Below are 14,748 nucleotides of genomic sequence, written 5' to 3'. Positions count from 1 at the left end.
AGAAATTAGAACTATTCCTGTCAGATGACTTGCATCTGCGGGTAATTCTATTTGGGACAACTGATCCCCTTCTTTGAATGTTATCAAATGTTTACAAAGTGCTTAATCTGGTAAATGCAATCAGTGAGGCCTGCAGTAATTGTGTGCCGGCGTCAGCACCCAGGATTCACCGCCCGCATGCCTTGATCTTTATGAAAGGCCCAAAAAGACGAATCAACGCACAAATGGATATATAGGCCTTAAGGGAAAATTGCCATATTTATTTGCAAAGTAGCTTCTTGTATGTGCTTGTTTTTTGTAGCATCACTGTTCTGTCACTCATAGGTAAGTGGTACTTGCATGGGATGTATAAGGGCTACAGAGTTCACCAATCAACCAAATCTCGGTTTGTGTCCCATATTGGAGTGTTATCACTATGGGAATATGTCCTATCGGGCTTCTCTGTCTCTCCCATATGTCATGATGCTGAATATCAGGTGTGTTATGTACATGTGTGCCAGCTCAGTTAAAAGATGTTTAGCGATTTTCTGTGATAAGTCTACACTTTTTTTAGTCTTTAAAATTTTTGCTATACAAAGCTTTCATTCTTTCCCCAGTGTTGCTCTTCTTTATCACCCTGCCTTAGGGCAACAATGTAGCACCCCCCTTCTACCGCCACTTTAGTCTGTGAAAACCACATATTAAATTTGCCTGGCATAAGTCACTTCATTTAGCGCTCAGCTAAATTCCTCACTGGGCCATTCATCCATGTACATAGTATGGACACACATCTCACACAAAGAAAGCTAGTGAAGCATAATATTGAGGAAGTTACATACATTTACAGCTTTGTTGGCTATGTCATGCTGTTTTGTTCCACTTAATTTAGTGACTTATAGAAAAGGGGGTGGTGTAGTTGTGCTATGTTGTCATACTTAAGCTTAGAATGGAAACCGGAAACAGGATTATCGTCTAAATGGCATCCTCTTGATTTATGTGCCAGATAAGCACTTTTTTTTGCCACTTGATGCTTTATGTATCTGGTGACTTCATAATATGTTATTAGCTTTAGACAGATCTGTTCAAATATTTTCCATGTATTAAAATAAACGACACAACTGAGTCACTTTACATGTCGTTGAATAATTTACCAACAAATCCTAGAAGAACATTTAACACTGTGAATAAGGGAAGTCAATATTGCACACTTGTTTATTGTGTGCATCACAGAGTCACAAGGTCATTAGAAGAGTGCGAACAGAGTGAAAAACAACAACAGAGGTGTCATTGTCTCTCATTGAACCCTAGTTGGATTTTACACTGAGGTTTCACAGTTTACTTGTACCTATATTTAGCGTTATTCATGGGTCTTAGATAAGTATGCAAGAATGTATTATAGCTTCTGTATTGAAGTAGTTCTGTCCACCGTTCTGAAAAAAAGGTGTAAAGACTGTTGATTCTAATCTGATATAATGAGCTAAACAATCTTGTTTATACATTTTCTTGGAAACTCTTTCATGAGGTGTTGTGACTTTTGATTTGGCACAGCCCAGAGTGCAATTGGAATGGACTTCTCTCTGAATATATTCTTGAATATATTCATTACAGAACCATCAGGTCTGTCAGCGATGTTTGTTTTGCGCTATGGAAGACGGCCGCACCCCTTTGCTTGATATTTTCAGGCCCCTTACTCACCCTCACATGGGGCTGACATAGAGCTCTAGTTTCACATTAAATTTAGGATGAGATCAGGGGAACAAGTTACAGAGGTCGCTACCACAAATGACAAGACACGCTTCTGAGCAGCAAATATCCAAAACACAGCATCTCAGACAACTGTAGGCATTCAATTGGTGGATATTTGAATAGTCTGTAATTTTATTGACTGCAACCCAAACATGCTTAATGACTAACATGTATAAACATGTATATCATGAAACATGATCAGATATAGGTTGATATAAACAAGACGTCTTGAATTCAGTTGATATATAATATGTATATAGTTGTATATAATATGGAAATGATAGACAGGATTTAGTCATCAAGGCCTATGTGAATGGATTTTCTAATTACTTTGCTCTGATTCATGGACATAGATTAAGGCTTTGTTAAAAAATGCTGTTTTTTTTCAACCCATGTTTGGGTTAAATATGGACAAACCCAACCATTGGTTTTAAAGTTTTTTATTACATTTTTGAACCCTATAGTTGTGTTTGTTTTTGTTTTTTTGCATAATGCAGAGCACAAAAAACAGGTCAGTCACACGAATAACCAGACATACTTACTTTATGTCTGCAACACTCCTATTATCAATCACTTTTACTCTTGGGGATATGTTGTGGTCAGAATTATTGGTCCCCTTGGTAAATATGATCAAAGATGGCTAAAAAAATTAATCTGCTTTGTTTATCCTGTTGATCTTTAATTCATAAAGTTCGCAAAAATCTAATCTTTCATTGAAGTAAAAGAATTTAAAGTGGGGGGTAAATCACATTATGAAATAAATACTTTTTTCCAAAGCATTTCAGTTGGGGACAATTATTGGAACCCCTAGGTTTTTTTAATGAGTAAAATATCTTTGAAGTATATTCACATTAATATTTACATTTTTAAGCACACCAGGGTGACTAGGAACATTGAATTGTTCAACTATGACTTCTTGTTTCACAGGAGTATAAATATGAGGAAACACAAAGGCCAAATTCCCTTACTCATCCATCATCACAATGAGTAAAACCAAAGAATATAGTCCTGATGTGCAGCAAACGATTGTTGAGCTTGACAAAATAGAAAGTGGCTGTAAGAAATGTCTAAAGCATTGCAAATTCCAATTTCCATCATTAGGGCAATAATTAAGAAGTTCCAATCAATTAAAGATGTTACAAATCTGCCTGGAAGAGGATGTGTGTCTAGATCGTCTTAATGCACGGTGAGGAGGAGAGTTTGAGTGGCCAAAGACTCTCCAAGGATCACAGATGGAGAATTGCAGAGGTTAGTCCAATCTTGGGGTCTTTCTGACTAAAATTATCAAACAACACCTGTATCACCACAAGTTTTTCAGGAAGGTTTCAAGAAAAATCCTCCTCACTCATCCAAAAACAAACTCCAGTACATTAAGTTGTCAGTTGTATTCTGGAACTATCAACGGGACCGGCTTCTATGGTCAGATGAAAGTAAAAAATAGTTTTTTGGCAGCAAACCCACCAGATGGGTTTGGTGCACAAAGGGATAAAAAGTAACCCATGCCCATGGTTAAATATCACTGGATCTTTAATGCTGTGGGCCTAATTTTTTTTTGCTGGAGGGCCTGGACATCTTGTTCAGATACATGGGATCATGGATTCTAAATACCAGTAGATAAAAAAATCTAAATCTGACCGCCTCTTCTAGAAATCTTATAATGGGCCATGGTTTGATCTTCCATCAGGACAATAATCCAAAACAAACATCAAAATCAATACAAAAAAGTGTCACTGAGCACAAAAAGTTTCTGCCATGGCCGTCCCAGTCCCCTGACCTGAACCCTATAGAAAATGAGTGGGCTGAACGGAAGAGAAGAAGCACCAACATGGATCTGGGAATCTGAAGGATCTGGAGAGATTCTGAATGGAGGAATGGTCTATGATCTCTTGACAGGTGTTCTCCAAACTCATCAGGCATTATAGGAGAAGAATCAGAGCTGTTATCTTGGTAAAAGAAGGTTGAAAAAAGGATTAAATAAAAGGGCGCCAATAATTATGTCCAACGTGTTTTGGAGAAAAACATTTATTCCATAAAAGATTTTCCCCACATTTTCAATTATTGTACTTCAATGAAAGGTTCGATTTTTGTGAATTTTTGGAATAAAAGGTCAAAAGGATTCACAATGCAGATTTATTTTTACAGGCTTCTTTGTTCACTGTATTTACCAAGGGGGCCAATAATTCTTACCACAACTATATTACTCATTACTAACAGCTAATTATGTTTTTTTTTTTTTTACACAGTTGAATTGGTATCTGAAAAATATTGCTATTGCAAGATGTTGCAAGTACACCTCTATTTGTCAGATTAGTGGTGGGAAATAGTGCAAACAGAGTTATATTGTGACAACATGTATACATTATTACATTTTAGGCTCTGTTTTTATCAGGTTTTGGAGGAAGGATGGTTTCTAGTAAAAAAATCTTTCCTGTGGTGCCATCAGTCTTTCAGACAACATTTACTGCGACTCCAAAGTAATTTGTGACATGCGATTTAAACTTTTCTGTGGTCCCACAAGCACAATTGGCAGATTTCAAATTGCGTATTGCTTGCAAAATCAGAACTCAGAACTATTTATCTCTATATCAGAGCTCGGTTTTGTGGTGCAATGTGTGATTTTTTTTTTTAATGGACACACATGGCTCAATCACCCAAAGATGGTAAAGCACTGACTGAGAGTGTTCAGAGTGGAACTGTTGACTGTGAGTTGTTTCCCATTCCTAGTGGGATCATTTGTTTTATCTGGTGAAGGTCTTTGTTTCCCCAGTGCTAGCAGGACCAGATTAAGAGGTGCACACTGGATGGATGACTGCTGGCTGAATGAAAGATTGGCGTAGATGTCTGCTTATTTACTCTTTCAGACCTTTTCCTGTCAGAGCAATAAACCCAGCGGAGGTTTTACGTGTTTGTCGTTATGGTTTGTTTTTGTATCTCAGCTTTTCTCACCAGTAAAATGATTTGCTGAAATTGCAACAATATTATCAAGGTTGTTCAAACCATGGATGTCAAAACACTTGGCATTGTGTGTATGTATAAAAGTACAACTTAGCTTGACATCTGCCATAGTATATACTGAGTCAGGCTGTTTCCATTAGAACCTATTATTGATGAAGGAACCTATTATTGATGATAATGACAATATTCATAATATTGTCATTTTAGAGCTGTGGTGCAGTGGTTACAGCATTGACTACGGCCTGTGGCATGTTTTGATTCCATTTCCACTTATTCTACCTATATTTCATTCTCTCTAGTCTAACTATCCAAGAAAGTGTCCCAAAAAGAACGAAAGAAAAAAATGCACTCTTCAAAAATTTTCCTGAATATCTTCTCTTCACTTCAAAATTGCAAGCATTAAAAAATTCTGAATATTGAACCCTTTTAGTTGTTTTATGGATATATTTAAGAGTATGTCTATATGGCAAAAAATCGGATATTCATAGTTTTAAATCTTATTTTCTATAATAATAATTTATTATGTTTATGCTTTTACTTTAATGTAAATATATCCTGTTGACATGGCTCAACTTACCCTTAATGTGGGACAAGTTGGGCCAATAGACCAACTTTATGGCCATGTGCTACTGTATACTTTCTGAAAAGCAGAGATGGAGAGAAAGCGAAGGCCTGGTAGAGAAGGAGACCGACAATTCAGAGGTGGTCAGTTGCCACCAACATTGTGACAAGTGTGCAACAACTTCCCAGCCTTGTTTATTGCTGGAGAGCAGCATGCCTTTAGGACGGAGAGGTCCGTGTTTTGGACAGGTCAGGGGGCAGGACTGTGCCAGATGAAATACTTCAAACAGCTTTAGATTGCCTGCTTTGACATACACATACACAGGGGTTAGGTCACTAAATAGATATTGATCCATGTAGCTACTTCTAGAGAAGCTGTTGTGTGTGACATCTGAGAAAGATAAAAATAAATGATGGGAAGGGTGATCTTTTCTCTCACTTTTCTATCTTGATTTGACCCTTGTAGCCAGCCTAAGGCTTAAAGAGAAGGATGGAACGATAAATTAAAAGAGGAAGAAATAACGTTTTATTATTATTATTATAGGAAATTGATTTTATTCAGCAAGGACATTAAATTAATAAAAAATAAAGACACTTATGCAAAGCTGTTCTTTCTAAGTTTATGTTCATCAAAAACACTGAAGACTGAAGTAATGACTGCTAAAATGGAGCTTTACCATCACAGTAAAATCAATTACTCATATATTCATGTGTTGAACTGTATCTCTGATCATATATATGCAGCCATTTACTGAATTGAGCTTTATTTCCCAGAAGATGAACCAGTACATGTTCTGTCAGTGCTTGTGGTCATTATCCGTCCACCACACAACAGTCATCACTTATTCACATAAACAGGCAATTCTTGTGAATGTGAGCTGGTGTTTATCAAGTCTAAATGAAAAGAGACCAGTTATATCATCCATCCCATGCCTATATGACAACTGTTTGCCATGATGTAGTTTGATGCAAATAGAAAACTTTGGGGCTGTTTACTAAGGAAGCTTGTTTCCGCCACAAAATAACACATTTTAAAAGATAATTGCGACTTTTTATCTTACAATTGTGAGTTTACATCTTGGAATTCGGACTTCTTTTCTCAAAATTGTGAGATATAAACTCTCAATTGCGCGTTATTAAGTCAGAATTGCGTGATAGGCTAAAGTCCAAATTGTGTTAGTTAAAGTCCAATTCTTCTTTATCAGAATTGTGAGATACAAACTCGCAATTGCTTTATATCACGCAATTCTGACTTTATAATTTGTAATTCTGACTTTATAACTCCCAATTGCGACTTTATATCACGCAATTCTGACTTTATAATTTGCAAATCTGACTTTATAACTCACAATTGTGACTTTTTATATCTCGGAATTCAGACTTTATAATTTGTAATTCTGACTTTAAAACTCACAATTGCGACTTTATATCACGCAATTCTGACTTTATAATTTGTAATTTTGACTTTATAACTCACAATTGCGACTTTATATCACTCAATTCTGCCTTTATAATTTGCAAATCTGACTTTATAACTCCCAATTGCGACTTTATATCACTCAATTCTGACTTTATAATTTGTAATTCTAACTTTCTAAGTCACAATTGCGACTTTATCCCCCGGTTTCACAGACAAGGATTAAGCTAGTCCCAGACTAAAATGCATTTTTGAGCTGTTTTAACTGAAAGCAACTTGCACTGACATATCTTAAAATATGACAATGCCATTGTTTTGTCTCAAGATGCACACCAGTAATGCTTTTTTCTAAAGCATGTTTATAAATGTTACTTAAATGTCCTAATTGATCTAAGGCCTAATCCTGGCTTTAGCTAAACCCTGTCTGTGAAACCGGGCCTATATCACGCAATTCTGACTTTTTAATTTGCAAATCTGACTTTATAACTCACACTTGCGACTTTATATCACGCAATTCTAACTTTATAATTTGTAATTCTGACTTTATAACTCACAATTGCAACTTTATATCACGCAATTCTGACTTTATAATTTGCAAATCTGACTTTATAACTCACAATTGCGACTTTATATCACAGAATTCTGACTTTATTATTTGTAATTCTGACTTTATAACTCATAATTCCAACTTTATATCATGCAATTCTGAGAAAAAAAAGATGTAAACTCACAATTGTAAGAAGAAAAGTAAGAATTGTGAGAATCGCAATTACCCTTTTTTATTTTTTATTCTGTAGCTGAAACAAGCGTCCATAGTTCACACAACACCGTTTTAAACTAAAAATCTTATTTTTTTAATGCGTTTTGGCCATTCATTTACATGACAACGGTGTTTTGGGGACCTGAAAACTTTTGAAAACGGGTTTCAAAGTGCAAGATTTTGTAAAACCTATACCGTTTTCTTCGGAAATTTGAGAAATATGCAAATTTGTAAAAACAATGGCTGTGTGCCTTTGGAGGACACATTTCAAGGTAGGAAGGCATCAAGGCACGTCCGAATCTAATGTTAGCTTCACTTCCTGTCTCCTGAGATACCTTCATCTGATCGATTTTTGAAGGCAGCATAAATGTATCCTTCGCTGCCTTTGATATCCCACAATCCTATCGTTCTATTCTATGACAGCTGAGCTAGAAAAAAAGATGGCATCCGAAAGTTGCGTTTGCTGGTCAGTTTGTGTGTAAATGTACATTTTTGACCAACATTTTCCACTTCTGATGTAATTTCTAGTGAAAAATTACTAATGTATTCAATATTTGTTTAGTTCTCACCAAAACTCTCTCTATTTTGCTGTAGATCCTTAAACGGTTACACTGCCTAAGAGGTCTGTCCGAAATCAGTTTCGGGAGGTGCCTTCATGTACAAACGCTGCCTTACAAGTCATTGTCTGATAAGGCAGCGAGGCAACAAGTCAGCTGCCTAGGTTTTCAGATGCAACCAATGAATTCCTGCGAATGCGTATTATGTGTTCAGTCTATAGGCGTGCAGTTTCTTTACAAAAGGACATCGCCATCTACTGGTCTGGCATGCATAATACACCAGTTTTATAGTTGTTTTCTGTGTGATCTGTGGATCTGTGTGAACGGAGATTGTTCTGACAACGTTGACAAACTTTTCAGATTTTAGTACATCATTGTCGTGTAAGCCCCTTGACTCCTAGATGTGACTGTTGTTATTTTGACCCTGTAATGGCTATGTGAGATCTTCAGAGGTAACAGCAAAAGGGTTAATATTGTTTACTCTATACGGTGCGCTGGGAAATCCATATCTTCCGGGTTCTAAACACTTAGTCAGGTGTGAATAAGTTGCTGTTCCCTTATTATTAATAGCATGTTTTTTTAAATACTGCCTTTAATTAACTACTAGGTCTATTTTGCATTTAAGTTTAAGTACTTTTCCATATAGAAAGTTTCACTTTTTTCATAAAATTTTTCATATGAAGCCATATTGGATTTTTACCTTACTGTATGGGGCATGACAGTATTAATGGGTTGTATTTAATGGAATGATCTTACAGTCCTGCCCAACCCTCTTGAGAAGATATGTTGCATGATGAGAAATTAAATTCTGGACATTTCAACCAAGGCGGTGCAGGAAGGAAATTACAGACAGCATGTTATAGGTCCCCATTAAGGTTATTTATTCTTTAGTTGGTAGTTCTTTCACATTTGATGGCATTTGAAATCTTAATCACGTGTTAAGTTGAGGCCATTTGTATGTTAATGGTTCAGTGGCATGCAGTTCATGGATGTGTGGATGAGCAACTTGGTTCGAACCGTCACACTGGGTCATTGACCGCAGGAGAGTGAGTGAGTGCAGCGTGGGTGTGCGATCTCACAAAGACCTATAGAGCTATCTGTCACCTCTCTTCAGAGCTACTGTTAACTCTCGTAAGTTATAGTTATCAGGAAATAGTTAGAATATTGTGATTCTAATGACTTCCGTTTTGTTGTGTTGTGTTCTTCATTTAAAAAGAAAATAGGTGCCATAAAAGAGTTAAAACACAATTTGCCTGCTAGCCAACAGCAGGCAAAAACTCTTCACTGAACATTTCTTAAATAACATTTCCATTTCCACTAAACAAAACCTCCCTGGAATATTTATGCTATATATACAGTGTATACTTACAGTACACTGTAAAAAAATATTGTTTATTCAACTTAAAAAGTAAGTTACCTGGTTGCCTTAAAATTGAGTTCATTGAAGTTACAAATTTGAGTTAATACAACAAACAATTTTGTTTATCTGAATCACAATTATTATCTAAGTTGTCTTTGACAAAAATACACTTTGGTGGTGGTTGAGGAGATTTCCCCCTTCTATATGAAAAGCGCTATATAAATGTAATTGTTATTATTATTATTATTATTATTATTATTATTACAAGATAAAAAGTTGTGATACATCATGACCCCCCCCCATATATATATATATATATATTCATATATCAAATGGGTTAATATTAATTATAACAATTAGTAGTAGTAATAGTATTTATAAAATAATAATAATAAAAATGTTACAATGTTATTATTTTTCAGTATTGTGACATTTAACCCATGAAACCAAATCATGCAAACTCGGGAGTGAAACGTTATTCCACACAGCACCTTGAAAAGAAAAGGCGGAAGCTGGGCATGTTTTGTACAAATGTTTAGCGTATTAGCATACACAACTGTAATTAAACCATAATTAGGGAGAAAAATTAGAGTCTGACGCAATGAGCCTCAGTCTGCTTGTCTGTTTTTCAGCATTTTCTTGTTTATCTGGGGAATAGAGCTTATGAAATAAACATTACTGAGTGGTGAATTGTTATCATTACCTTGGAAAGCAAATAGGTGCTGTGCGATTAGGGGGGGTGGGATGGGAGGGGGGGGTGTAGAGATGAAGAGGGAGCTGGAATAAATGAGTGTGAGAAATGAGAGTGGAAATTAGAGGGGGATTATAGTGTGGATGCTAATGAAGCAATTAAAGAGTAAAGTGCTTCACTCAGGTGCCTGGTCCCACTGTCTTCTCACCACCTGATAGCAGATCCTGCTTCACAGATATGGTTTAATGGAGAAATTAGGGGAAACAAATGTGTTTGCATGTGTCTATTAGGGAGACACTTTTCACCTTCTTGCTCCACAGTGCATTAGCAGTGAAAAGAGATTCACAGACTCCTCCTCAGACAGTTCAAATAAGATTTTCTTGCACTGATAGGGAAAAAGAAGGAGGGAAGAAAGAGAAAAAAGGAGAATGAGACCGGGTCTTTGGTGCTGACCCGTCGGCTGTGGGGTAATGAAGACTCTCTCAAAGTCAACAGTTCAGAAACTCCTTTGTCCTCCTAAAAGAGTCTTTAATTTTTAACACAAACTTGCACTTAGGTATGCATGAACTTTGCTAAAATCCAAAGACATGTGTATAATAGGGGTGTAATGGATGGCGGCCACGCGCTCTGTCTAATGATGTCAGGTTTTTCCGCCGGGCCTCTGATTGAGGAGGGCCTAATGTAAATTTAATTTGGAGTGATGTATGGGGGGAGGGGGGCACAAGATGGCCTTGTCGCGGCGGTATGGATGGGCGTGCGTGTGTATGTGTGAAGTAAAGGTTCAGTGAGGCCCAATGGACTCTTTTGGGAGCAGCTGGATCCTTATTTCCCTGCCCTGTCAACAGAACCTCCTTAACCAGGATTGATAATGTTGGTCAGCTTGCTAATCCGCACAAACCCTCTGTACGCAACGTTTACTCCGCACAATGTGGAGGGGAGGGACTGTTGCATTTGGTTACCAATGGGAGGGCAACGTTTTACTGCTATGAGGCGAATCGCACCCTTTTATTCTATTCCCAGGTCCCTCGCTCTCCTCTGTCACTTTTCCTCCTCCTTTTCTTCACAAATGAACTGAGTGAATGCTAAGCCAATGTTTCAGTAATGCTTATTACCATCATTATTATTCCTTTTACAGGCCTCTGTTATATTCAGTGAACTCTGATTGTCTGGATTGTGTGTGTGTGTGTGTTTATTTATTCAGATAAGAAAATTTGACATTCTCATTAATGTAGACTCATTTGTGACACTGACTGGAATATGAATGAAATCTATTAAACTTGATGTCACATATGCACGATAAAATATTTTTAAACCTGTATTTATAAAAATAATTAATATACAAATTATACAATACATTTATTAAACAATAGAACATCTTCAGAAAGTTTATCTTCAACATGTAATATATATATATATATATATATATATATATATATATATATATATATATATATATATATATATATATATATATATATATATATATATATATATTGATAATAATGTTTAATTAATAATACAAAATAATACAAATGTCAATACTTACAAATATATATTGTATTGACAAATAAAATAAATATTGACATTTTTTATTATTAATTAAACATTATTATCAACTAAGTGTAATCAATTAAACATTATTATCAATGTTTTTAAATTTAACCAAATCAAACAATTTAGTGAGGCTGAATTATTTTTTCAAGGTCATGTCTGAAAACATATTTTTCTTCATATCTTGTTTTAAAGATGTTTAGAGATTTTTTTACTGGAAAACAAGACACAAATATATTGAAAAAGTGTGTTTTTTGCATTGTAAAAGCATAAAAATATATTTTTGGCTTTAGCCACATGTCTAAAACCATACATGCGTCCTTCCATTTTCAATTTCTAATGACATCACTGTCACACTAAAGTACCATTTCAGTGAATCTGTGTGATGGCAGTGAGCCTGGAGCTTTCACCCTCAGATTCCATTTTTATTATCCTTTGTGTTTAACTAAGCATTGAATGAACACTGAAGCTAATTCCAAATTCCCTTTGTCATCATCATTTTTAGCGAGAAGTCGAGTAATAGATGCTCAGAGGAGGCTCATAGCAGGCCAAAATGAATCGTGAACATTATTCATCAGTTGGAAAGGCAAGCGTCCCTAGATCCAATTATATATATTCATTAAGTGATAATGATAGCATGGTCTTTTAACTGGGAAGAAAAGAGTGTAATTGAATAATAACAGTTGTATAGTCCCAAGGGACAGGCCTTTGCGGTGCTCGAGGGACTGACCCCGCGGGTCGGAGGAGTGGAAGGGGGGATTGATGGAATTCTATTACCCTGCTGATAGATTTATTATGAAGAGCTGAGTGGACTTGCTGCTCCACTTTGTCACTCACACTAATCAGCCGCTGAGGGTCTGGAGTGAAGGATGAGAGCGTGTGCGCACGTGTTCTGATTCTCCCGCTTCTGACAAAGACAAGGTTAGGAGAGGATGACAGACATGCTGTCGTCCCCCATCTCCCCTCCCCTGATTCGTCCTCTTGTCCCCTGGTCCTGTCACAAATGGGCCAGCTGAGCTTCTCGACCTCCTGGGCGAGCCCTCATTTGTTTATTAATGGTCGACATGTGAACCAGCATAAGGACATGTGTCACGTAGAGCAACAGTCAGCCGGCGAGACACTGTGTCGGGGAAGGACAATTTTTAAAGAGGAGACATGCTCATTTAAGCATTGGGACAACAGAGCCATGGGGTGGTCGCACACTCACGCAAATACACACGCTCACTTACACAGATGTACTGGAATACATCCATGAACTTCCTCCCACAATCGAATTTTAGATTGCCTAGATCAATTTTTTTCATTTTTCATTGCTTTTGTAAGCTGATGCATTTGTTTGAATCTGTTTTGTTTCCCTAATAATTTTGAATAGTGCTGCAAAATGCAAATTAATGCTCTTTATACTGCATTTGTATAGTTAAAACCATTCCATTTATGTTTATTTTTTAATATTTCAGTAACACTTTACAATAAGGGTTCATTTGTTAACATTAGTTAATGTATTAACTAACATTAACCAACCATGAGCAATACATTTTTTACTGTACTGTAACAAATGTATTAAATGTATTACTGTAACGTTATAAAAATATAACTGTTCATTGTTTGTTCATGTTCACAGTTAACAAATGCAACTTTTGATTTTAATAATGTATTAGTAAATGTTGAAATTAACATTAACAAAGATGAATAAATGCTGTAGATGTGCAGTTCATTATTAGTGCATATTAACTAATGTAGTTAACTACAAATGAAACCTTATTGTATGTACTTTGTACTTTTTCACTTTGCAACTTGAGAATTTTTGTATATCTTTTTTGATCCGATTAGTCAATTTGTGACTATTCAATTTATATATAATAAAAAAAATTATGATAATATAGTATAATTTACATAATGTGTATATGTAATAATGTAATATCTATGTATACACACACACACACACACACACACACACACACACACACACACAATCCGCAAAACATTTTTCTTTTCAGTTGACATTTTGCCATTTCTTTTTTTTCCCGTTGTGTTAATATGCTGTGTGTGATACCTGGTGCTGGATTTCGATTGATGGCGAAATCTCAAGCACTTCATTATCATGACAACTGCTTTTGAGAGGCCTTCCGAGTCTAATTTCTTTTGCCCAACTTGCACTCTTGGACAGATGAGGATAACACAACACCCCTTGAGGACTTAATGCTCAAGGCTCGGCATATAATGATAATGATTAGTAGTGCTTATGTGCTTGAGCATTCAAGAGAGGTCCATATTGACACATCCTTGACAGTAGAATGAATGCCTACAAGCTTCTGAGCACACCCCATTCATGTCAATTTTTCAACTGTAAGCCAAACAAAAACATTGAACAATTGGCAGTTTTTGCCATTGTTATATTTTTCTCACAAGCAGGTTTTGCTGTTCTTTTTTGCCATAAGATTAGCAGAACATTATACAAACAAACACTTATTCCATTTTTTCCAGACAATAAATGAAAATTGACCTTACTCAAAGGTGGTTTGTGCAAACTTTGTTTTCCTTTCAGCTCTATCTGTAAGACATTAGTGTGTGTGTTTGATGTTTCATACAGTAATCAGTGACAGGCCTACCAACACCTCCCAGGAAAGTGGAGCCCATCTTTCAAAACCTCAGTTTAAACATTTGTTGCCTTTGATAAAAACATCATTTATTTCCCACCAGTCTTCTACTACACAAAGATAAATATTTTGAAGCTCTATAGGCATAAATAATTGATTTATGGTAAACAGTAAAGGCTATTCATTCGGTTCACATGGACACTCAACTTTTTGTTATGAGACATGGTGCAATTCAACAGTGTATAATAATGTTTATGCTGGCGGGGTTGCAATTAACATAGGAAACATGCAGTATATTTGCGTTGGCCCTCCGTGAAGGCTGGTTCTGGTTAAAACACTATCGATGCTCCAGTTGTTGTTTCCTTACAATGAGGAAGAACTTTAAATGTGCTTAATCGCTGGTACTCAGACAGTATGAATCAATCAGATCATTTCCCGTATTGACTTGATGTCACACAGTTGCTCTTGACTAATATTGGTGAATGAGATCTTGCTGCTAAAGGAATAATTTACAAACGTCCAAATCTGTTTAAGATCTCATCATTAATATTTTCCTTGCCTGTTTAATCCTGAT

Source organism: Gobio gobio (genome assembly GCF_949357685.1).
Source record: "Gobio gobio genome assembly, chromosome: 17".
Classification (NCBI taxonomy): domain Eukaryota; kingdom Metazoa; phylum Chordata; class Actinopteri; order Cypriniformes; family Gobionidae; genus Gobio; species Gobio gobio.
This window is presented reverse-complemented; position numbering follows the sequence as displayed.